General features: G+C 43.7%; 1 protein-coding gene across 1 annotated transcript in view; it reads left to right on the top strand.

Moving 5' to 3' along the window:
* The first annotated feature begins 1,046 nt into the window (after window positions 1-1,046).
* scn12aa (sodium channel, voltage gated, type XII, alpha a) overlaps window positions 1,047-26,288 on the top strand; it is a 119,498-nt gene continuing 94,256 nt past the window's right edge. The window contains exon 1 of the mRNA XM_061733053.1: window positions 1,047-1,297. The gene's annotated coding sequence lies outside the window, so the exon portion shown is untranslated. The remainder of the gene's footprint in view (window positions 1,298-26,288) is intronic.

Genomic DNA, 26,288 nt, shown 5'->3' with positions numbered 1-26,288 from the left:
AATGCATATCAGTAGTATACTACACATATTCTTTAAGTATTTCTGATTATTTCTATATATATATATATATATATATATATATATATATATATATATATATATATATATATATATATATATATATATATATATATATATATATATATATATATTTATTTATTTATTTATTTATTTATTTTTTCTTTAATTATTAGGTTCAGAAATATATTTGTTTATATATATACAAATAACTAAGAATAAATAAATATATATACAAAAATTACATTAAATTAAATTAAAATTATATATATATATATATATATATATATAAATAAAAGAAATATATGATATATTAAAACATATATGATATATATTACATATTAAAAGAAATCTATACATATATAATATATATAATATATATATACATATATATATATATATACAAAAAATACACTAAAAAGATTATATATTATATTATATATATTAATAAAATAAATATATGATATATTAAAACATATATGATATATATTATATATTAAAAATGCATATATAGGCCAAATATGCCCTAGGTTTTTACCAACATGGTATTAACCATTAATATATATGCAGACAAGTCAGAAAGTTTAAAAAAAAAAGTATTTCTGAGCCTGTATACTACACAGTATAATAAAATCCTGTAATGATGGCTTTTAGTTTGAAGTGGCCCCCTCTGGCCCCCCCTATGAAACAGTTTTGGAGGCGCCCCTGTAATTGGGGATGGAGTGGGATTTCGCTAGTCCCCTCAGTAATCCCGCTCTGCAGCCCTCTGCCCTGTGTGAGCGGTACAGGCTGATTTATGGTTCCGCGTCACACCAACGCAAAACCTACGGCGTAGGGTACTTGGCGACGCACACCGTACGGTGCCCGTCGCCGCGTACCCTACGCCGTCGTTTTAACGCGGAACCATAAATCAGGCTTTAATCCCGTGCGGTCCAGCCGCATCCTCCCGCCCTCCTGCGCTGCTCAAGGGCACATCGAGGCGCCGCGGCTGCGCAGCATCCTCCTCCACTGAGCCCCGCGGACGGCAGGGAACAGGACAAGATCCACATCACACAGGTGGCAGCTCCTAAACCCCAGCACAGGCCGATCAGAGCCAGAGAAACCACTGTACAACTTTGGATCAAGTGTGTGCACTGTCGGATGGAGTTTGGGTTCAGGATGAAGACAAGTGAGCGCTGAAGTCCCGTCATGGATTTTGCACGGAGGGTTTGGCTGTTTCTCATCCCGAAACCCAAACATTTGAACTCTGGAAGCTGTGCTAAATCTCAGAGTTTCATTGGTGAGTTTAATTCCCTGTATGGATTAATGTTTATCTTGCAAGAGCCGTCTGACGACACGGACGGAATTCTTGGCATTATTTCTTGACATTTGTCTCCTAGTTTTATAAATGTTTCCTACTAATAATAACCATTGACAGTGTAAGTTACCTCTATGCGCAATGTATCAAAATATTAGTTAAAAATACAGTGGTTTAAGTTTGATCTGTCGTGACATTTCTGTAAAATCAGTGGATATTAAATGTCACTAATGGTAATTATAATATAATGGTAATTATACCTCCACTGTGACTAAACCAAACCATAACAGTCAAAACCTTGATGATTTTTTTACTTTCAGACTTCACTGATCATTTGTAGGTTTGAAAATTCATGGTATTTGAATGAAAATGACAGAAACTACTGAATTCATAAAAGTTTTATTTCATTTCATTTGCTTAAAAATCAGTCTTTGTCACCGTGGAAACTTGACTAGTGTCTGTGGGTCTGCACTGGAACCTGCGATCTGCTGTCATTTTATTGAAAGGCTTTGGCCAAAGAAGTAGGTCATCAGTTCAGGCCACCTATGGCCTCACGGCTGAGGCTGCAGGAGGGTGAAAGACACGTCAAAACACGTCACACTTCTAGAAGTGCTGCAATTTGTCTTTTAGATTCATTGATTTTCCTTATAGAGCAGTTGCACTCCTTATGAAAGGGTTTAGTCTTGGCCCAGCAGATGCCCTGCTTCCTCTAACCACCCACTAACTCATAATGCGCTGGATTCAAATGAATTGATCTTTATCGGACTTCTGCAGAGCTTGATGGCAAGATTGATGAGTTTGAGCTCCAACATGCAGGGTTAGGGTTCCCAAGAAAAGAGCTGAGCTGGGACTTATGACGTCAAAACTGAAATCAAATTATATAATGATCAGGAATAATACTGAAAACAACAGAGAAGTTGTTTTTATTGGCTTGTGACTGAAATACTTGGAGGGTACAGGGATAACTTAGATTCCTGTTAGATGTTAGATGTGTGGTGGCACCATAGACGTACATGTGTAACTACATGTAGACATGCCACGGTCCCATTCACACACACGGAATGTTAAAGGTAAAAAAAATGCTAATATGTGATTTGATGCTGTTTACTGGCTTGCAAAAGACCACTAATATTTGAGGCAGTTGTGTAAAAGTATTTTTTGGCTCTAATGGAAGGTGTGTATTTAGTCTGAAGACGTCATAGAGGAAAACCTAATGTTTGGAGTTATGACGGAGTTTACCAACCTCTGACGTTACCAACTACCAGAACCGGGACTGAAGCTTCACATTTCATCAGGTGTAATCCAGATTTAAGGTTTGGAAAAGGAAATCCGGCTAACTGGGACAATTTTGCAGTTTTTATGTACATTTTTATCCACCCTGCGAGACAGACGTGAGAACATGAAATTCAGCCATCTTGTTTGCTTACATCAGTGCTCAACGTGTATTACTTTGAGACATTATATTCAAGTCATTAAATAAACTTTATGAACTTTTCATACTCTTTTCGTACTCCACATTCAAGCCAAGCCAATTTTATTTATAAAGCACTTTACCAACAGCAACCAAAGTGCTGGACATAGGAATGAAAAAATAAAAACAAAATAAATAAATGTACAAAGGAGAAATAGAAATATGAGTGAGACCAATAAATCAGCATCTCATACTGGGTAAATAACCAATCGGAGGACTTGGTTTTTAGGAGCAGATATAAAAACTGCCAATGAATCGGCTGTCTGATGTGTAACAGCAGGTGAAACAGCGTCAGCCCTTTGGCCTCCTGAGCCTCTGCTGTGTCCTCCGTCCATCCAGGAGCAGCTGCTCAGCTGATCTGGGAAGGGAAGGGGGTGCAAATGCAGCAGCTGAGAGAGACAGGGCAAGGCAAGACCATTTAAACATGTAAAATCAAATCAAATCATTTATAAATGAACTCCAAAATGGACAGGGGACCAGTGCAGCAAGGGGAAAACAGTCAAAAGGTGTGTAGCAGCATTTTGCAGCTACTGAAGACAAGACAAGGGGGACTGTCTAGCACCCAAATGCAAGGAATTACAGACATCCATCTGATTTATGATTTAAAAAAATGGGCCACTGTTTTAATGCTTTTAATCTTTAGCAATTATCTCAGCTGAAAGACGCTAGATTTCATCGCTGCACTGATGTGACCAGTCTCAAATGTTTGTCCATTTTAAAACCCAGGTTTGTGACAGTAGGTCTTCCATGTTGTGCCAGAGGGTCTATCATTGGTGACACCAGGACTAAAAAGAATCACTGCTGTCTTTTTTTAATTCAAATTTAGGAAATTCAGACCCATCCAAGCGTCTAATTCCTAATAAGACACGGTACAGGCCTGTATCGAGTATCCCTCTGTTTTAGGGGCACATAAACCTGAGTAGCAAGGGAAAGCAATTTTGTACCGTCTAAGAATTAAACCAAGGGGCAGCAGATACAGAGAAAACTTCAGCGGCCCAAGTGTGGAGCCCTGCAGGACCCCACGTTACCCTGGACCACAGGACGATCTCAAATTGTCCTGAAGAAGACAAAAAGTTCTCTGAGCCAGATACAATCTGAACCACTCCAGGGTTGTGCAGATGTTGACACAAGACTTCTTATTTAGAAGAACTAGCTTCACACAGTTCTCTGAATGTGTAGGACGATGTCATTAAAAGCCTTCAGCAGTGTAAATGCAGTGCTATGAAGAGATCACACTGAAGAACCCCAAGGATATCATTTTCATCTACAAGGCTTTCAATTCGCTTTAAACTATTTTGCCCAACATTTTTAAGTGAAACAGACACTCCTAAATAGGCCTAAAATTGAATTATACAGCACGATTCAGGCCAGGTTTTTTGATGACTGGTTGTACTGCGTGAAAGTTTTAGGTAACACACCAATTTAATTTAAAAACTTTTTCCAAGGGTGGCCATTTTTACCTGCATGGGGCATCAGAAACTTTGCTCTCTTTTGCGGAAAGGGCATAAAAGTGATAAATGTTTCTTTTAAAAAATGACCACACTCTTGCTTTAAGTCTTCAAGCAGTAGCTTGACTTAGCATAGCAACTTTTTTCAACACATTGAACACTATGCATCACTTGAAGAGAAAGATGTTCCAGTTTTTTTCCCATTTAATAATTTTGTAAAAACCAAACTAACATAAACCCTTTTTTATCTATCAGATTTAAGTTCTGCGCATTTAAAATAGCCACATAGCAGAATCACATTGTCTTTAGTTGTCCACGGATATGGAGTCTATGGCTCTGCTCTACTTTCAATCTAATTATCTTAATTATTTGAGGTGATGATCATCATATCACATCTGGCTATTATGGGAATTAAATTTTGTTCACATAAAATACCTTTTTTGTAATCCTTCGGCTGAATTTAATACTTCCCAATGATTTTCTCCTGCAAGTAAGCTGGCATGCAAAGCTGGACTGCATGCTGGCAGATTTTCTGTCAGTGCATTTAAATTCAGATTAATTATATAGTTGATACTACGACGATGACTGGGTCATCAGCATAACCTTTCACTGCTCTGTCCATGCATCGTTTAGTTTATGGGAGATTTATGTTTCTTTGTATTATTGTTCACACACTATCACATGGTGACATAGACTTTTTGAAGCTGTTTTACTTGCTTCGGGACATTGCATATGCACTTCAACCTCATTGTTTGTGCAAACAGAAAAACAACGGGTTCAGGGTATGATAGTAGCTGATCTGAAATCAACCTGGGCCAAATAAGCAGCTCAAATGAAAGCAAATAACCAGCGTGTGGCTGGACGTGTGAAGGGATCAATGTTTTTCAGGACAGGAGGAGGTGGAAGGCTCGAGCTTAGTTGATATGAAGAGGATATTGTGGTATTTCTCTGCTGAAAGGGCAGTTAGAAATGTAATCCTCTCTTTGGAAAGCTTTCCTAGTTAAAAATTAAAAACATCACACTGTCACTTGCTTAAATATAGGAGTGAAACATTGCTTGCGGTAGGGCCTTTAGTGTTGTCTTCAGATTGTATATTTGCCATGGTGATTGATCACAGTTCATCCAACCTGTTGGATACAATGAAGAAAAAATCAAAATAAAAAAAAAAAATCAAATTATTCTGTAAAAGCAGATGTACAAGTTTGCTGGATGGTGTTCAGCAATAGTATTTCAAAAAATGACCTGCAGAATAAAAAAATAAGCTGTGTCAGAAGTAGAACTTCCTGAAATTTACCAAAGCACTGAATGGTGCCAATACATGTATATCTATTATCTATACCCACTTCACTCTGTTCAGAGTGATGGAGAGACAGATCCTGCAAAATCCAAAAAGAAGAAACCCAACCAAGATTCAAATTGGAAACCTGAGACTGTTAAGTTTCCACACCACCGTACTCATTGTACCCACATACTCACCGTACCCACATACTCACCGTACCCACATACTCACCGTACTCACATACTCCACCGTACCCACGTACTCACATACTCCACCGTACCCACATACTCACCGTACCCACGTACTCACCGTACCCACATACTCACCGTACCCACATACTCACCGTACCCACATACTCACCGTACCCACATACTCCACCGTACCCACATACTCACCGTACCCACATACTCACCGTACCCACATACTCACCGTACCCACATACTCACCGTACCCACATACTCCACCGTACCCACATACTCCACGTACCCACATACTCCACCGTACCCACATACTCCACCGTACCCACGTATTACACCGTACCCATGTACTCACCGTACCCACATACTCCACCGTACCCACGTATTACACCGTACCCACATACTCCACCGTACCCATGTACTCACCGTACCCACATACTCCACGTACCCACATACTCCACCGTACCCACGTACTCACCGTACCCACATATTCCACCGTACCCACATACTCCACCGTACTCACGTACTCACCGTACTAACATACTCACCGTACCCACATACTCACCGTACCCACATACTCCACCGTACCCACGTACTCACCGTACCCACATACTCACCGTACCCACATACTCCACCGTACCCACATACTCCACCGTACTAACATACTCAACGTACTCACATACTCACCGTACCCACATACTCCACCGTACCCACATACTCCACCGTACTAACATACTCAACGTACTCACATACTCACCGTACCCACATACTCCACCGTACCCACGTACTCACCGTACCCACATACTCCACCGTACCCACATACTCCACCGTACCCACATACTCCACCGTACCCACGTACTCACCGTACCCACATACTCACCGTACTAACATACTCAACGTACCCACATACTCCACCGTACCCACATACTCCACCGTACCCACATACTCCACCGTACCCACATACTCACCGTACTAACATACTCAACGTACCCACATACTCCACCGTACCCACATACTCCACCGTACTAACATACTCAACGTACTCACATACTCACCGTACCCACATACTCACCGTACCCACATACTCACCGTACCCACATACTCCACCGTACCCACATACTCCACCGTACTAACATACTCACCGTACCCACATACTCCACCGTACCCACATACTCCACCGTACCCACGTACTCACCGTACTAACATACTCAACGTACTCACATACTCCACCGTACCCACATACTCCACCGTACTAACATACTCAACGTACTCACATACTCACCGTACCCACATACTCCACCGTACCCACATACTCCACCGTACCCACATACTCACCGTACCCACATACTCCACCGTACTAACATACTCAACCGTACTCACATACTCACCGTACCCACATACTCCACCGTACCCACATACTCCACCGTACTAACATACTCAACGTACTCACATACTCACCGTACCCACATACTCACCGTACCCACATACTCACCGTACCCACATACTCACCGTACCCACGTACTCACCGTACCCACATACTCCACCGTACTAACATACTCAACGTACTCACATACTCACCGTACCCACATACTCCACCGTACCCACATACTCCACCGTACCCACATACTCACCGTACCCACATACTCCACCGTACTAACATACTCAACCGTACTCACATACTCACCGTACCCACATACTCCACCGTACCCACATACTCCACCGTACCCACATACTCCACCGTACCCACATACTCACCGTACCCACATACTCACCGTACCCACATACTCCACCGTACTAACATACTCAACGTACTCACATACTCACCGTACCCACATACTCACCGTACCCACATACTCACCGTACCCACATACTCACCGTACCCACGTACTCACCGTACCCACATACTCCACCGTACCCACGTACTCCACCGTACTAACATACTCAACGTACTCACATACTCACCGTACCCACATACTCCACCGTACCCACATACTCACCGTACCCACATACTCCACCGTACCCACATACTCACCGTACCCACGTATTACACCGTACCCACATACTCCACCGTACTCACGTACTCACCGTACCCACATACTCACCGTACCCACATACTCACCGTACCCACATACTCCACCGTACTAACATACTCAACCGTACTCACATACTCACCGTACCCACATACTCCACCGTACTAACATACTCAACCGTACTCACATACTCACCGTACCCACATACTCCACCGTACTCACATACTCACCGTACCCACATACTCACCGTACCCACGTACTCACCGTACCCACATACTCCACCGTACCCACGTACTCCACCGTACTAACATACTCAACGTACTCACATACTCACCGTACCCACATACTCACCGTACCCACATACTCACCGTACCCACATACTCACCGTACCCACATACTCCACCGTACCCACATACTCACCGTACCCACATACTCCACCGTACCCACGTACTCACCGTACCCACATACTCCACCGTACCCACATACTCACCGTACCCACATACTCCACCGTACCCACATACTCCACCGTACCCACGTACTCACCGTACCCACATACTCCACCGTACCCACATACTCACCGTACCCACGTACTCACCGTACCCACATACTCCACCGTACCCACATACTCACCGTACTCACGTACTCACCGTACCCACATACTCCACCGTACCCACATACTCACCGTACCCACATACTCCACCGTACCCACATACTCCACCGTACCCACATACTCACCGTACCCACATACTCCACCGTACCCACATACTCCACCGTACCCACATACTCCACCGTACCCACATACTCACCGTACCCACATACTCACCGTACCCATGTACTCACCGTACCCACATACTCCACCGTACCCACGTACTCACCGTACCCACGTACTCACCGTACCCACATACTCACCGTACCCACATACTCACCGTACCCATGTACTCACCGTACCCACATACTCCACCGTACTCACGTACTCACCGTACCCACGTATTACACCGTACCCACATACTCCACCGTACTCACGTACTCACCGTACCCACGTACTCACCGTACCCACATACTCCACCGTACCCACATACTCACCGTACTCACGTACTCACCGTACCCACGTACTCACCGTACCCACATACTCAACGTACTCACATACTCACCGTACCCACATACTCCACCGTACCCACATACTCCACCGTACCCACATACTCACCGTACCCACATACTCACCGTACCCACATACTCACCGTACCCACATACTCCACCGTACCCACGTATTACACCGTACCCACATACTCCACGTACCCACATACTCACCGTACCCACATACTCACCGTACCCACATACTCACCGTACCCACATACTCCACCGTACCCACATACTCACCGTACTAACATACTCAACCGTACTCACATACTCAACCGTACTCACGTACTCACGTACTCAACCGTACTCACATACTCAACGTACTCCACCGTAGTCATTGTACTAAAAGATCTGCGTGTTCGTTTGTCTGGTGTACCATAAGAAAGCCGGTGAACAGAATCAAAGTTATTACAAACTTTTATTACATCATGCACAATGTTTTCCAGCCGGAGGTACACCTCTTTCAAACCACATAGGTAGGACAGAAATGCAAACGGTGGTCATGGATCCAGTTGTATTTATACTAAAAAGGGAGGTGTTCTTTGTACGTGAACCCCATCGGTGGAGCCAGCGGCCAAACATATCAGACCTTCAGCCCTATGTCCCTGTTTATTGCTTCCTACTTAAGATGTCAACCCAGATAACGGATGACACTCATCAGTGTTAAAACATCTGTTTCTCTGCATTGTCTTCACCTAAAGAAGAGTAAATAACTGAACTATTTTAACAGTCATAAAACAGGAGGTTCAATTCAATTCAATTTTATTTATATAGCGTCTAATACAACAGAGTTGTCTCTAGACGCTTTCCAGAGACCCATACCCAGAACATGACCCCCGAGCAGTTATTACATAAACAATGGCAGGTAAAAACTCCCCTAGTGGGAGAAAAACCTTAAGCCAAACAGTGGCAAGGAAAAACTCCCCTTTAGGAGGGAAGAAACCTTGAGCAGGACCAGGCTCGTAAGGGGGGACCCTCCTGCCGAGGGCCAGACTGGTGGGTCAGGGACGGCAACAGCACAGCAGGCAGGTGGAAGCAGCAATGGGATGACCAAGGGTGGGGACCGCAGGCCAGCACGCAGCTCCCGAAGCTCCGGCCCAATCATCAAGTGGGGTGCAGGGTCGGGGAAAGGTTGAAAAGGGGCAGGGCCAGGGACAGGAGTCTTGAGGGACGAACCTTCTCCCCCGTCCAAAAGGGGCCGTTACCCTGCCCCCCTCACTCCCACACTGCAGGTTCCGGTGTCCGGCAAAGGATGCTGCAACATGGACAAAAGAGAGAGAAGGGAGGAGAAGGGGGGGCCAGCACAAGAAACTACAGGGGCGACTCTGACACACTAAAGTTTACACTACCTAGAGATTTATCAACACCAGCTAGAGGTTTACTAAACACTAACTATAGGCTTTACTAAACAGAAATGTTTTACGTTTAGTTTTAAAGGTGGAGGTGGTGTCAGCCTCCTTAACCCAGATTGGAAGTTGGTTCCATAGTAATGGTGCCTGATAGCAGAACGCCCGCCCTCCAAATCTACATTTGGATACTCTAGGAACTACAAGTAAACCTGCACTCTGAGAACGGAGAGCTCTGACAGGAACATAAGGCACTATCAGGTCTTGCAAATAATGCGGAGCTAAGCTGTTTTGGGCTTTATACGCAAGTAATAACATTTTAAATTGGATTCGGAATTTTACGGGTAGCCAATGGAGCGACGCTAACACTGGAGAGACGTGGTCTCTCCTGCTAATTCCTGTCAGTACTCGTGCTGCTGCATTTTGGATCAGCTGGAGCCTATTCAGCAAATTACTTGGACATCCTGCTAACAACACATTACAGTAATCTAGTCTAGAAGATACAAACGCATGAACTAGTTTTTCTGCATCACTCTGCGAGAGGATTTTCCTAATCTTTGCAATATTACGGAGATGGAAAAAGGCTATTTTACAAACCTGTTTGACATATGGTTTAAACGACAAATCCTGATCGAAAATAACACCAAGGTTTCTCACAGTTGCACTGGAAGCCATCGCAACACCATCTAATCCTCCTAGGGGAGTTTTTTACCTGCCATTGTTTATGTAATAACTGCTCGGGGGTCATGTTCTGGGTATGGGTCTCTGGAAAGCGTCTAGAGACAACTCTGTTGTATTAGACGCTATATAAATAAAATTGAATTGAATTGAATTAATCCCTTCCTAAGATGCTCTGGACCAAGAATGATAACCTCTGTTTTATCTGAATTTAGAAGCAAGAAATTTCTGGACATCCAGTCCTTGATGTCCCTAAGACATGCCTGAAGTTTAACTAACGGTTCTGTTTCATCCGGCTTCATAGACAAGTAGAGCTGCGTATCATCAGCATAACAATGAAAGTGTATGCCGTGATTCTGGATTATACTTCCCAATGGCTGCATGTATAAACTGAACAAGATTGGCCCTAGCACTGAACCCTGCGGAACACCATAGCAGACCCTTGACTGTTCTGAAGAAACCTCATGTACATGAACAAACTGGAACCTGTCAGATAGATAGGATTTAAACCAACATAGAGCTGTCCCTTTAATCCCAACAACATGCTCTAACCTGTGCAGTAAAATGCCATGATCTATAGTGTCAAAAGCAGCACTGAGGTCCAGTAGAACCAGTATGGAAACTAATCCCTTATCTGAGGCCATAAGGAGGTCATTCGTGACTCGAACCAGGGCTGTCTCTGTGCTATGATGCATTCTGAACCCTGACTGAAAGACTTCAAACAGATCATTTCTATACAAATAGTCACATAACTGGCTTGAAACTGCCTTTTCCAGAATTTTAGATACAAATGGAAGGTTGGAAATTGGTCTATAATTAGCTAAGGTGTCTGGGTCAAGAGAAGGTTTTTTAAGTAAAGGTTTAATTACTGCGACTTTGAAAACCTGTGGTACATATCCTAAACTTAGGGATAGGTTAATTTGGTCAAGTATTGTCGTACCAATAAGAGAAAAAATATGTTTGAATAGTCGAGTCGGGATGGGGTCTAACATACATGTGGTTGACTTAGCTCTATTAACGAGTGAGGTCAGCTCAGGGAGGTCTATAGGATCAAAACAGTCTAGAGACAAGTCAGAGCCTAGGGAAGTCGCTAAAGCTGAGGAAACGCCCACAACCGGCTGGTTGATTTCTTCTCTAATTCTCGCGATTTTACTGTTGAAGAAGCTCATAAAGTCCTCACTACTGAGAGCTGCAGGAATGCACGGCTCAACAGAGTTGTGACTCTTTGTCAGCCTGGCTACAGTGCTGAACAGAAAACGTGGGTTACTTTTGTTATCCTCTATCAACGTTGAATAATAAGCTGTTCTGGCTTTGCAAATGGCTTTTTTATATACTATTAGAATATGTTTCCATTCACGATAAGAGTCTACAGACCTACAAGAGTACCACTTCCTTTCCATTTTACGCACGTTTTGTTTCAACATGCGGATATCTGAATTATACCAGGGAGTTAAGCTCCTGTGGCTAGAAACCCTCCTTTTCAAAGGAGCAACTTCATCTAAAGCTGAATGCAACAAATTAGCAGTGTTACTAGCAAGGAAATCAACATCTGTAGAGGTAGAACCCAGGTCACTGTCGTAAGATAAGCAATGGCCTCCCTAAATTTAACAATAACTTCAACAGACAAACATCTGCTAAAATAATACCTCCTATTTCACACTTCAACATCAACAAAATTAAATTCAAACGTTATTAAGTAATGGTCGGATAAAAGGGAGTTTACAGAGATCGAGAGTATGATTAAAACAGTGCGTCGGTTTATCCACTTTTTGTGAGATACCCATTGATTCTAGAAGAGAATCGAAGGCTAATTTAAGATTATCGCTTTCAACATCCATATGAATGTTAAAATCACCCACTATGATGAATTTATCTGTGCTGATCAATAATCCAGAAAGGAAATCTGAAAATTCAGATAAAAACTCTAGATACGCACCAGCAGGGGGCCGGTACACTACCACTAACACAACTGGCTTCTCTGATTTCCAGCTCGGAAATTTCAGACCAAGCATGAGGCTTTCAAATGTATTATAATTGCACTTAGGTTCAATTTTTGTTTGGAGACCGGAGTTATAAATTGCTGCGACTCCTCCGCCTCGGCCCGTGCTTCTAGGAATGTGATGATTAAAGTAGCTGGGCGGAGTTGATTCATTCAAACTAACATACTCTTCCTCCTGTAACCATGTTTCTGTTAAGCAGAAAACATCACTCCTACTCTCTGTAATTATGTAATTTACTAACAGAGACTTAGAGCTTAATGATCGTATATTTAGTAATCCGCATCTAATTTTTAGGTCTGTAATTGGTACCAAATGTACATTGGTTTTAATTTTTACAAGGTTATTTTGGTTAACGCCTCCAAAACGCCGCACCTGGTGAACTTTTGGAGGGCGGGGAACTGCAACCACTTCTATTTTGCTAGGCACCTGGCCAGAGTCGCCAATATCATGTAATCCTACAGTTTTAGAGTCGCTAATTACATAATGCAATCCTACAGTTTTATTGGCAGGCGTTGGTCCTCGAGAAGCAGCAGAGAAGTGTGTTAAACTACAGCTCTGCATCCTGGCCTGGACCCTGCATTGTCAGGGGGAGTGTCTAATAACATTGGCCAGATTTCTAGACATAAGAGCTGCACCATCCCGGGTGGGATGAATGCCGTCCCTTCTGATCAGACCGGGCTTGCCCCAGAATGTCTCCCAGTTGTCAATAAAGTCCACGTCGTTTTCTGAACACCACTGAGACAACCAGCGGCGGAACGAGAGCATGCGACTAAACATGTCATCGCTGGTCAGATTGGGGAGGGGACCAGAAAAACCTACGGAGTCCGACATACTTTTGGCGTAGTTACACACCGAGACAATATTCATTTTAGTTACTTCCGACTGGCGAAGACGGGAGTCATTAGCTCCGACATTGATGATAACTTTACCATATTTACGATTACCCTTTGCCAGCAGCTTCAAATTTGCTTCTATGTCGCCCGCTCTGGCCCCCGGGATACACCTAACTAAGGTCTCTGGAGTCGGCCTCACATGTCTCACAATAGAGTCTCCATTCACCAGGGTCGGTTTCTCAACGGATGTGTCGCTGAGTGGGGAAAAACGGTTAGACACATGAAGCGGGTGGTGGTGTTCCGTGAGCCCTTTAAGACTACGCTTCCTCCGAACCGTCACCCAGCGGTCATGACTGGCCGGCTGCTCGGGAGCTGCAGGGGAGCGGCTACGCTCAGCTGCTACGGGCCGGTCCGCCGCTAGCTTAGCCTGGTTAGCTGAGGAGGCTCTCGGACTATGGTTTAGTTGGCCGAACCGGACCTCTAACTGACTGAGCCTCGCCTCCAGTCCTGCAAATAAGCTACACTTTAAGCACTTACCGTCTTCACTAAAGGAGGCAGAGGAATAGCTAAACATTTCACACACTGAGCAGCAAAGAGGTGAAACGGTGGGAGACGGAGAGCCCATGCTAAGATGCTAACGGAGGCTAACGGACAGAAAATGTATTGGTTATTCGTGACAGTGAAAGTTACGGAAGAGAAAATGAACGAGTGTTGAAATAAAGACAGTAATGTACCAGATATAGTGCTATTTTACCAGAAAACAATCTAAATTTTAGACAAAAAAGTTGGGAGAGATCAGAGCCTGCAAACGCCGTGAGACGGCAGCAGATCGCAACACCAGGAAGTGACGCGATGCGTGACGCAATACGTTACCCAACCAGCAGTCAGGGAAAGACTTGTGCTCCATAATGCAATGATCATTGAATGATTATTTTAAGTAAAGTTGAAAAACTGAGGCAGGATATGCCAAAATCTAATTGTGATGCTTTCTATGCACACATTAGAAACAAAATAATGAAGAACAAAAAATGTACGTTTGAACTATGTAAAGTTAATATTGCAGAGGTGGAAAAATTATTGTTGTCCATCAATAATGACAAGCCACCTGGTAGTGACAATATAGACGGAAAACTTTTAAAGAATGTAGCTGCTCAAATTGCTGCTCCAGTATTTCACATTTTTAACTTAAGCCTTGAATGTAATATCTGCCCGCTGATATGGAAAGAAGCTAGGGTGATACCACTCCCAAAGAACACCAAGAATGCCTTCACTGGCTCTAATAGCCGACCAATAAGTTTGACACCAGGGGTCCGTTTCACAAAGCAGGTTTAGTGAAAACTCGGAGTCTGTTAACCCTGAAATGAGGGAAACTCTGAGTTTTCCGTTTCACAAAGGGAGGTAATTCAAACCAGAGAAAGAGGAGTAACTCTAGCCTGTTTCACAAAGAGAGGTAACTTAAAGGTATTCTCCCTGATCTGGAAGAGCTAGCAAGAATTTTGAAAGAGGCACCTCTAAGGCCCGCCCATTCGGTCCGAATGATACGGATTGGTCCAGGTCCAGGAAGGGAAAGAACCAATCAGATGCCTTCATTTTAAACCACGCCCCCCCGCGCTGTCCCATGCGCGCACTCGCTTCCAGCCCCCCCCCGTGTCCACTTCCCACGGGTCCTCCTGGGCTCACAGTGTCCCAGTGTAACCCCCCTCCCTCCCCTCTGCCACGGAGCCCAGTAGTTATTTCCAGAGCGGGTCGGTCCCGCTGTGTGTGACCGGGGAGCAGAGCCGTTAGCCGTCCGGGCTGCTGCTGCAGGACTCTATGCCCAGCAGCAGCTCCTGCAGCAGCAGCCCGCGGGGACACGAAGAGCCGCCGCAGCCGTGAAGAGCCGCCGCAGCTCCGGCTCGGAAGGTGTATGGGGTCCGTGGGGATGTAGGCGTCTCCATCACGGCAAGCGCCGGTGCACGGCACGGCAGCGCGGCTGGCGCAGCGCTGCGGTGCTGTGCAGGCTCTGTTGCCACAGCTACGCCGTAGGGTACGCCAAAGCCTACGCCGTAGGTTACGCCGTAGGGTACGCCGTAGCCTACGCCGTAGGTTACGGTTACGTGTATTGGGCCTTTACACAATACACACCCGATTTCTGCACCAAGGACAGCAAGCGGCAGAGTTAGAGAGCAGAAAAAGCGTATCTGACAAACGCAATTTAACTCATTCGGTTCACTTTATTCACTACGTCTGTGCAACAATATCACAGGGACATCCCAGTTTAACTTCAAACAGTTAAAGTCCAAATGCAAAAAGGAGAGGGAGGGAGGGAGGAGAAGAGAGAAAGAGAGAGAGTAAAAAAAGTAAAATATTTCCCTTAAACAGATTTATAAGAGGGTAGGGTGATTTGAAATCTTACCTTAAAATGAACTTGCATAATTAATCCATCAGTGGCTAACAGCCTCGTTAATATCTTCTGCTGCTGGGGAAACATTGGACCATCCCTTGCCTTCTTTCTTTTTTTTTTTAAATTGCGTGGTTGTCTGCTTCCTTTTCATTTTTGTAAGTTAGTAACACTGCAGAGCTAAAAACGAGATTGATAGCGAATGACCACTTCAAGATATGAGGGGGGTACAAGTGTTGGGAAAGATAATACCTAGTGAAATCCATCATGTTGTTCTGATATGCATTTGTAGTTATTTTATATGTATTAAGTAATAGTAAGTAAATCAATACAAATAGACAGAGTAATTCCATAACTGTATTAAAAAAAAAAAAAAATTTCCCCTGAAGCCGAGGTGTGGCAGCTGCGCCTGATCTAAATGACAATAACATTTAATTCAATACTATTCCATCTGTAATATTATAAGACAGTGTGCTTAAATGTTAAATGAATACTGCATTCAAACTTACACATTGACCGCAGCAACTTTCTCCCACGCCAATTGTCTCTCCTTTACTGCTGCAGCTGTGTTTCTTTTCTCCGAAATCTGCTCTCATATTCGCCATACGCACGTATTAACACTTCTAACTCCAGTGGCGTGAAGTATGTGGATCTTCAGATGCAAACTAATGTTTTGTAAATTGAAATGTTAAATAAAGTTTAAAAAAAAAAAAGTAAAAGTATGTGGATCTTATGTGGTCGCCGGTTGCCATGGTGAATCGTTGTATCAGGGCTCTACTGAACTGGCTTTTGATAGTTGTGGCGCACACGCTTAACTCCAGGTGAAACTACTTAGAGTTGAGTAAATTAACTCAAATCCGCTGTTCTGGAACCAAAAACTCAGAGTTTCCGATCTCAGAGTAGATCAACTAAGAGTTCAGGATTAGACTCAGAGTTTGTTGAACCTGCTTTGTGAAACGGACCCCAGCTCTTAATAAAATCCTAGAAAAAATTGTTTTCAACCAAATACAAGATTATTTTACTGTGAATAATTTGATAAGTGAATACCAGCATGCTTATAGAGAGGACCACTCAACAGCCACAGCACTTACTCAAATGACAGAAGATTGGTTGAGAGAGATGGACAGGAAAAATCTGGTGGGAGCAGTACTATTGGACTACAGTGCAGCCTTTGATGTAATTGATCACAGACTGCTAATTAATAAACTCAGGTGGTATGGTTTCACTCCAACAACGACTGCATGGATGGAGAGTTATCTACACAATAGAACCCAAAGAGTATTTTTTAATGGCAGCTTCTCAGAGATTAGAAATGTTGAGTCTGGAATTCCACAAGGAAGTTCATTAGGTCCTTTACTCTACTCTATATTAGGGATGCAAATTATCGATTATTTCATTAATTGATAGTTGATAACCTTATCGATCGATCATCGATTAGTTGATAAGCAGCGTTTTTCCCCCATCTGAGATACAAACATAATTTTTTTTGCTTATATAAAATACAAAGGACATTTTAATGTATTCCTTAATCAAATATTTATTTGATACAAAAGTAACAAAAATACATTTTTGTACCACAAGGAATATAATATAAAGTGCACTTCAAGGCTATTAGTAGTAGCAGCAGCCATAATAGTGTCATTTGTGTCAAGCTAATTTTAAGTTCTAGTTACGTTTTAAGTTAGAGTTTTGGTAGTGTTCAAAATAAAATGATGAGACCTGCTGTATTGGAGCACATTTTCTTTTAGTTAAAACTGTAGCGGGAACAGATGTTTAGAGAAACCTATGTATGTACCGGGTGAAGGCTGATTTATGGTTCCGCGTTACAACAACGCAGAGCCTACGCCGTAGGCTACGCCGGCAGCTCTGCGTCGATTTAAGGCGGAACCATAATTCAGGCTTTAGGGGAGCATATCAGAGAACAACCAGAAGAATATAGAGTGGATTAAAAATAAAGGTTAAGCACTGAGCTACATGTGTCTCCCGTCTGGGCCATTGCAGACTCATTGCCTGAGCATGATGTTACTAAAACCAAACATATCCGCCGTCTCTTTCTTACTTTATATGCGCGGCGCAGCGCGTTGTGTCGCATTAAATGTGGTCCGGGCGTAATACCAGCTGGTGAAATTAAACGAAAAAAATAAATAAATAAATAGATTAATTGTAATCGTTAATTTTAATTGGGTAATTTCATAACGGCAATTAATCGAAAATCGATTAATTTTTAACATCCCTACTCTATATGACTTTCCTCTGGTGCTGGAAAAAGCAAGTGTCTATGTTTTCTGATGACACAACATTATATGCACATGCACCCACAGTAAGAGAAATCAGTGAAATCCTAAATAAAGAACTGATTGCAGTAGTAAGATGGGTAACTAGTAACAGACTCGCTTTAAATATACAAAAAACAAAAAGCATTATCTTTGGCACAAATTATTCACTGAGTGTTAAACCCCAGTTAAATTTGATGTTAAATAATGTAAATGTTGAGCAGGTCAAAGAAACAAAGCTCTTGGGTGTCATCTTGACAAACAATCTGTCATGGACAAGACATACAGATGCAGTGGTTACTAAGATGGGGAAGAACATATCAATCATAAGAAGATGCTCAGTGTATTTAACTCCACAACTGACCAAAAAGGTAATAGAGACACTTGTCTTGTCAAACCTCGACTACTGCTCAGTTATATGGTCTGGTGCAAATATGAAGGACCTGGGAAAGCTGCAGCTGGCTCAAAATAGAGCAGCTCGGCTTGCTCTCAAATGTACATCAAGGTCTAATGTTAATGAGATGCATGTCAAGCTCTCCTGGACAAAAGTCACGTAGAGGCTGACAATGTCACTCCTTGTGTTCTTAAGGAAAATTAGATTGTCAAAACATCCCATCTGTCTATATAATCAACTTACATTATGTTCTGACACACATACTTATAAAACCAGACATGCCACAAGAGGTTGTTACAACCTGATCTCACAAAAATCCGTGAAATGCCCACGACCTCTCACCACTATTTTCCGTGGTATATACACGGAAAATGGTATAATTCCATGTGAGCACCACGGATATTGTACCATGCAAAGTCAACGGGATCCGTTGTCGTGATATATACACGGATTATGACATTATTATTATTTATATATTATTCTTTGTTATAGTTGCAAAAGTACGAGTTTTTGTCGCGCAAGGTACTGTTTGTTACTGTCAGTTTGTAAAAGCATGTTTTTAACGCTGTTTTAGCAGTGTTTTATTGAGGTTTTAATGGGAGCACCATGGATATAGTCAATGGGATCCGTGGTCGTGATATATACACGGATTATTACATTATTATTATTTACATATTATTCTTTGTTATTTTGGCTAAATTATGAGTTTTTGTCGCGCAAGGTACTATTTGTTACTGTCAGTTTGTAAAGGCATGTTTTTAAGGCTGTTTTAGCAGTGTTTTATTGAGGTTTTAATGGGAGCACCACGGATATAGTACTATGTGAAGTCAATGGGATCCGTGGTCGTGATATATACACGGATTATTACATTATTATTATGTATATATTATTCTTTAATATAGTGGCTAAGTTATACGTTTTTGATGCGCAAGGTACTGTTTGTTACTGTCAGTTTGTAAAAGCATGTTTTTAACGCTGTTTTAGCAGTGTTTTATTGAGGTTTTAATGGGAGCACCACGGATATAGTACTATGCGAAGTCAATGGGATCCGTCACCCGATTTGACTGCTGTCATAGCATTGAATGAAGGACAAAACGATAACAATCATCCCATAGATATGGGCCAGTAGGGCCCTACTCCACCTACTAGTAGGCGCAGGAGGCTGTTATCGCCCCTTTCTATGGCTAACCCCATGTTATTAATGCTCAGTAGGCACAGAAGTTTTGTTATGAAGCTCACACCTCACCTCCCTTTTTTATGTATTTAGCTAGAATTTTAAAACCTGAACAATAGAATTCAACGTAAAATGCCGGATCTTGTCCATTAAAAACAATACTTTTTGGAACATAGTGTAACGACCACAGATAAGATAAGGCCTTGCTCGCCTGGGCAACACATCAGCATTTGGCCGACTGGTTAGTGCAGTTGACTTTGGTCTGGGAGACTGTGGTTCGAGACACGCTCTGGGCACGACTTGTTCGCCACAGTATTTTCCTCATTGTGTTATGGTTATCTTTTAATATCTTTAACATTTCTAAACACAAAAACACGAAAGTGTCCTTGATCATTCAATAATACAATAGGTTCATGTTAAGGACATCTGTTTTAATTAGTTCTCCTTCGATTATGACATGTTATTAATGCTCAGTAGGCACAGGAGGTTTGTTATGTATTGTTATAGGTTTGCCTATGAGGCCTATTTCGTGTCTATTTTTGCACAGTTAACTAACGCTTTGAGCTAGGAGGCTGAAATTCTAGACTCTGTATCAGGAGGTGACTCTCATCCACTGTGCCGAATTTCAGATCTGTGTGACCTTCGGAAGTGTCAAAGGTCACCGCGTGTGTTGCTTTTCGGGCCTGCAAAGCATATTTCGTGTCTTTTTTTGCATAGTTCACTAACGCTTTTAGCTAGGAGGCTGAAATTGTAGACTCTGTATCAGGAGGTGACTCTCATCCACTGTGCCGAGGTCCAGACCGTGCGACCTTCGGAAGTGCCAAAGGTCACCATGTGTGGTGTCTTTTTCTGGCCTTTTGTGTGTGTTTTTTTGCATAGTTCACTAACGCTTTTAGCTAGGAGTCTAAATTTTTTACATGTTGTTTCGTCATAATCGAAGGAGAACGGATGTCCTTAACATGAACCTATTGTATTATTGAATCAAGGACACTTTTGTGTTTTTGTGTTTAGAAATGTTAAAGATATTAAAATAAAAAACCATAACACAATGAGGAAAATACTGTGGCGAAGAAGTCGTGCCCAGAGCGTGTCTCAAACCACAGTCTTCCAGACCACAGTCAACTGCACTAACCAGTTGGCCAAATGCTGACGTGTTGCCCAGGCGGCCAAGGCCTTATCTTATCTGTGGTCGTTACACTATGTTCCAAAAAGTATTGTTTTTAATGGACAAGATCCGGCATTTTACGTTGAATTCTATTGTTCAGGTTTTAAAATTCTAGCTAAATACATAAAAAAGGGAGGTGAGGTGTGAGCTTCATAACAAAACTTCTGTGCCTACTGAGCATTAATAACATGGGGTTAGCCATAGAAAGGGGCGATAACAGCCTCCTGCGCCTACTAGTAGGTAGAGTAGGGCCCTACTGGCCCATATCTATGGGATGATTGTTATCGTTTTGTCCTTCATTCAATGCTATGACAGCAGTCAAATCGGGTGACGGATCCCATTGACTTCACATAGTACTATATCCGTGGTGCTCCCATTAAAACCTCAATAAAACACTGCTAAAACAGCGTTAAAAACATGCTTTTACAAACTGACAGTAACAAACAGTACCTTGCGCGACAAAAACTCATAATTTAGCCACTATAACAAAGAATAATATGTAAATAATAATAATGTCATAATCCGTGTATATATCACGACCACGGATCCCATTGACTTTGCATGGTACAATATCCGTGGTGCTCACACGGAATTATACCATTTTCCATGTATATACCACGGAAAATAGTGGTGAGAGGTCGTAGGCATTTCACAGATTTTTGTGAGATCAGGTTCAATTCAATTCAATTCAATTTTATTTATATAGCGTCTAATACAACAGAGTTGTCTCTAGACGCTTTACAGAGACCCATACCCAGAACATGACCCCCGAGCAGTTATTACATAAACAATGGCAGGTAAAAACTCCCGTAGTGGGAGAAAAACCTTAAGCCAAACAGTGGCAAGGAAAAACTCCCCTTTAGGAGGGAAGAAACCTTGAGCAGGACCAGGCTCATAAGGGGGGACCCTCCTGCCGAGGGCCAGACTGGTGGGTCAGGGACGGCAACAGCACAGCAGGCAGGTGGAAGCAGCAACGGGATGACCAGGGGTGGGGACCGCAGGCCGGCACGCAGCTCCCGAAGCTCCGGCCCAATCAGCAAGTCCCAGGTTGGGGTGCAGGGTCGGGGAAAGACTTGTGCTCCGTAATGCAAGCTACAAGCCACCCACGATCACCTGCAGGAAAAAAGAGAGAAAAGGGAGGAGAAGGGGGGGCCAGGTTGGGTTGTTACCAACTGCCTAAAGCAAAAAAGGACGCTATGCAAAGTACTGTGTTGTATCGAGCCATGTCATCATGGAATGCACTGCCAGAAACCATCACCAAAGAAAAAACAAAACTCGGTTTCAAGAGGCTACTGAAATGTCATCTGACAGCCCATAGGTAGAAGGCACACGACGAGGGCACGGGCAGAAACACATACACATACACACTCACAGATGATGATGATTAAGATTGTTGTTACTATTTTATTTTGTTTCATTCCTTAAAGGAGCTTGAGGCTGGATTGTGGCAGGATCTATGAAAAAAATCCGTACACATTTTAAGTTTTCACATTTTGAGCCCTCTAGTGTATCTCTCCTTTGCCTTGAACAGGCTGTGTGCTGCAAAATGTGCTGCAATTCGGTCCCGAATTTCCCGCGCTGGGCTGCGGATGTGACGTCATATGACGCTGCATGTGCGTTCTCCCCGTTCTCCCGTGCCGGCTTCACTGTTGACTGCAGTACCCCCAACGGCCATCGTGGTGAAGGGTGGCGCTAGAGAGTCTCATTTCTTAAAAGGAGCCTCAAGCTCCTTTAAGTTGATGTATGAGATAATTATTTCAGTTGCTGCAATGGTTGCTGTCATCATTAGTGTAAGCTTTTCCTTATCATTATAATTTGTATTTTAGTTTAACTTTTTCATCACTCTGTGATGTGAACTTACGGGTGGACCCCAGGAAGATTAGTAGCTGCTGTGCAGCTGCTAATGGGGATCCAATTAAATAATTAAATAAACAAATAAACCCATGTACTCACCGTACTCACCGTACCCACGTACTCACCGTACCCACGTACTCACCGTACCCACGTACTCACCGTACCCACGTACTCACCGTACTCCCCGTACTCACTGTACCCACGTACTCACCGTACCCACGTACTCACCGTACCCACATACTCACCGTACCCACGTACTCACCGTACCCACGTACTCACCGTACTCCCCGTACTCACTGTACCCACGTACTCACCGTACTCACCGTACTCACCGTACCCATGTACTCACCATACTCACCGTACCCATGTACTCACCGTACTCACCGTACTCCCCGTACTCACCGTACCCACGTACTCACCGTACTCACCGTACTCCCCGTACTCACCGTACCCACGTACTCACCGTACTCACCATACCCATGTACTCACCGTACTCACCGTACTCACCGTACTCACCGTACTCACGGTACTCACGTACTCACCGTACCCACGTACTCACCGTACCCACGTACTCACCGTACCCACATACTCACCGTACTCACCGTACCCATGTACTCACCGTACTCACCGTACCCACATACTCACCGTACTCACCGTACCCACGTACTCACCGTACTCACCGTACTCCCCGTACTCACCGTACCCATGTACTCACCGTACTCACCATACCCATGTACTCACCGTACTCACCGTACTCACCGTACTCACCGTACCCACGTACTCACCGTACCCACGTACTCACCGTACTCACCGTACTCCCCGTACTCACCGTACCCACGTACTCACCGTACTCACCGTACTCCCCGTACTCACCGTACCCACGTACTCACCGTACCCACGTACTCACCGTACCCACATACTCACCGTACTCACCGTACCCATGTACTCACCGTACCCACATACTCACCGTACTCACCGTACCCATGTACTCACCGTACTCACCGTACTCCCCGTACTCACCGTACCCACGTACTCACCGTACTCACCGTACTCACCGTACTCACCATACCCATGTACTCACCGTACTCACCGTACTCACCGTACTCACCATACCCATGTACTCACCGTACTCACCGTACCCATGTACTCACCGTACTCCCCGTACTCACCGTACCCACGTACTCACCGTACTCACCGTACTCACCGTACCCACGTACTCACCGTACTCACCGTACTCACCGTACCCACGTACTCACCGTACTCACCATACCCATGTACTCACCATACTCACCGTACTCCCTGTACTCACCGTACTCACCGTACTCCCCGTACTCACCGTACCCACGTACTCACCGTACTCACCGTACTCCCCGTACTCACCGTACTCACCGTACCCACGTACTCACCGTACTCACCGTACTCCCCGTACTCACCGTACTCACCGTACCCACGTACTCACCGTACTCACCATACCCATGTACTCACCATACTCACCGTACTCCCTGTACTCACCGTACTCACCGTACTCCCCGTACTCACCGTACCCACGTACTCACCGTACTCACCGTACTCCCCGTACTCACCGTACTCACCGTACTCCCCGTACTCACCGTACCCACGTACTCACCGTACTCACCGTACTCACCGTACTCACGGTACTCACGTACTCACCGTACCCACGTACTCACCGTACCCACGTACTCACCGTACCCACATACTCACCGTACTCACCGTACCCACGTACTCAAATTTAAACAAATTTAAATATTGTTTTTAAAAATGAAAAAATATAAAATAAGGGTGGAGCCAATCTCAACTATTAGGTGAGTGGGTCTTCACCTTGACCAGATCCTCCCGTCCTCCAGCATACGGCCATGGAGAGACAGTTGAGAGGATGCTGGTGTATCCAAAAAAACCCAGCGTAGCTACAGAGAGAACCTGCAACTTCCACGAGAAGACTCCAGCCATTCACACCACTGAATTATTAGCTACATACAGTATTTGATTACATTCACGATACTGCATCTGCTCTAACTTCACGCACAAGTCGTGTTTACCAGGGACTGTGCTAAGCATCAACAGAACGAGATAATGCTGCCTCGTTTAGGAAACATCCTAACAGGGTTGGACAGACTGATGTTGCACTTGGACAGAAATAATCTTCTTACTAACAAGTACCTTTAGACCTACAGAGACGATAAAAGTTGCAAGATACAGTAGATCTATAAAAATGTTGATGGGTTGATGCCCATAACTTGTATAATTCCCAATTTTGTATGCACTAGACAGAGTGGTCTTAAAACACAGCGGGCAGAAACCTCTGATCAGAGCTGTAGACGTGGGTATGGTGAGCCATAAAACCATTTATCTAACTGATGAAATGTGGCCGTTGTTTGGATTTATCTCCGGCTATGCCTTTGGTATGACTTCACATTCAAGAAAAAAACTAAAATTCCTCCTGACTTTTTTTTGAGTGAGACAACAGAAGAAGACAATGAAAACATGTATTCCCTTGATAGCAACTATATATTTCTTAGTAGGATTTCATTAATAAGGACATATATAAATCTGACGTGTTATTTTCATTACACGCTCTGACTGGGGTTATTATATGTAAAATTGAATCATTCAGACTTACTTCAGAATTCCACCCAGTTTTCTTTCTGTTTTCAGATAGGACTCAAGTCCTTCATTGATGACTGTGGGAAAGCAAATGTAAAAAATCTTATATGTATAAGTTGGGTTTATTGCTGGGTGTCAGAGTTCTTTCTCAAAGAAAGTCTGGCTGCGTGTTCAGAAATTAGAAGAAGGAAGTGATCCGATCAAAATTCACCAGAAGAGTTTATTGTACAGAATGGTGAGCTCATGGGTCAGCACCGCCTAGTCCTCCAGTGATCAAACACTGACTGTCCCCGGCTGCATGGCTAGCACTAAACATTTTTACTATAGGTGGAGAGGGCGTTGTTTAGACTTTAGGGGCTTTCACATAGAACGCGGGTTGGGTGCAGAGCAGGGCACAGAGCAGGGAGCGCATGCGAGCATCGCGTACATAGCAAGTTGCTAGGCGACCGAAAAAAAGTTTTTCCGCTCTGGCGCCGTTTTCCCACTCGTTTGGACGTACAGTAGCTACAGCTCGGTTTGCAAAATGCATCTGTCCCTGCTTCAAAGAAAAGCCCTGGCTTTAGTTCTTCTTCTGAGGAGGAGGAGGAGACGAGCAGCAGCAGCAAGGAGGGTCCATGAAATCCTCATGAAGACAGGATTTGGGGGAATACAGGCTCGGGAGCTCCAGCTCCATGATGAGCTTCTACTTCAGG

This window comes from Cololabis saira, chromosome 10 (assembly GCF_033807715.1).
Source record: "Cololabis saira isolate AMF1-May2022 chromosome 10, fColSai1.1, whole genome shotgun sequence".
Lineage (NCBI taxonomy): Eukaryota > Metazoa > Chordata > Actinopteri > Beloniformes > Belonidae > Cololabis > Cololabis saira.
This window is presented reverse-complemented; position numbering and strand designations above follow the sequence as displayed.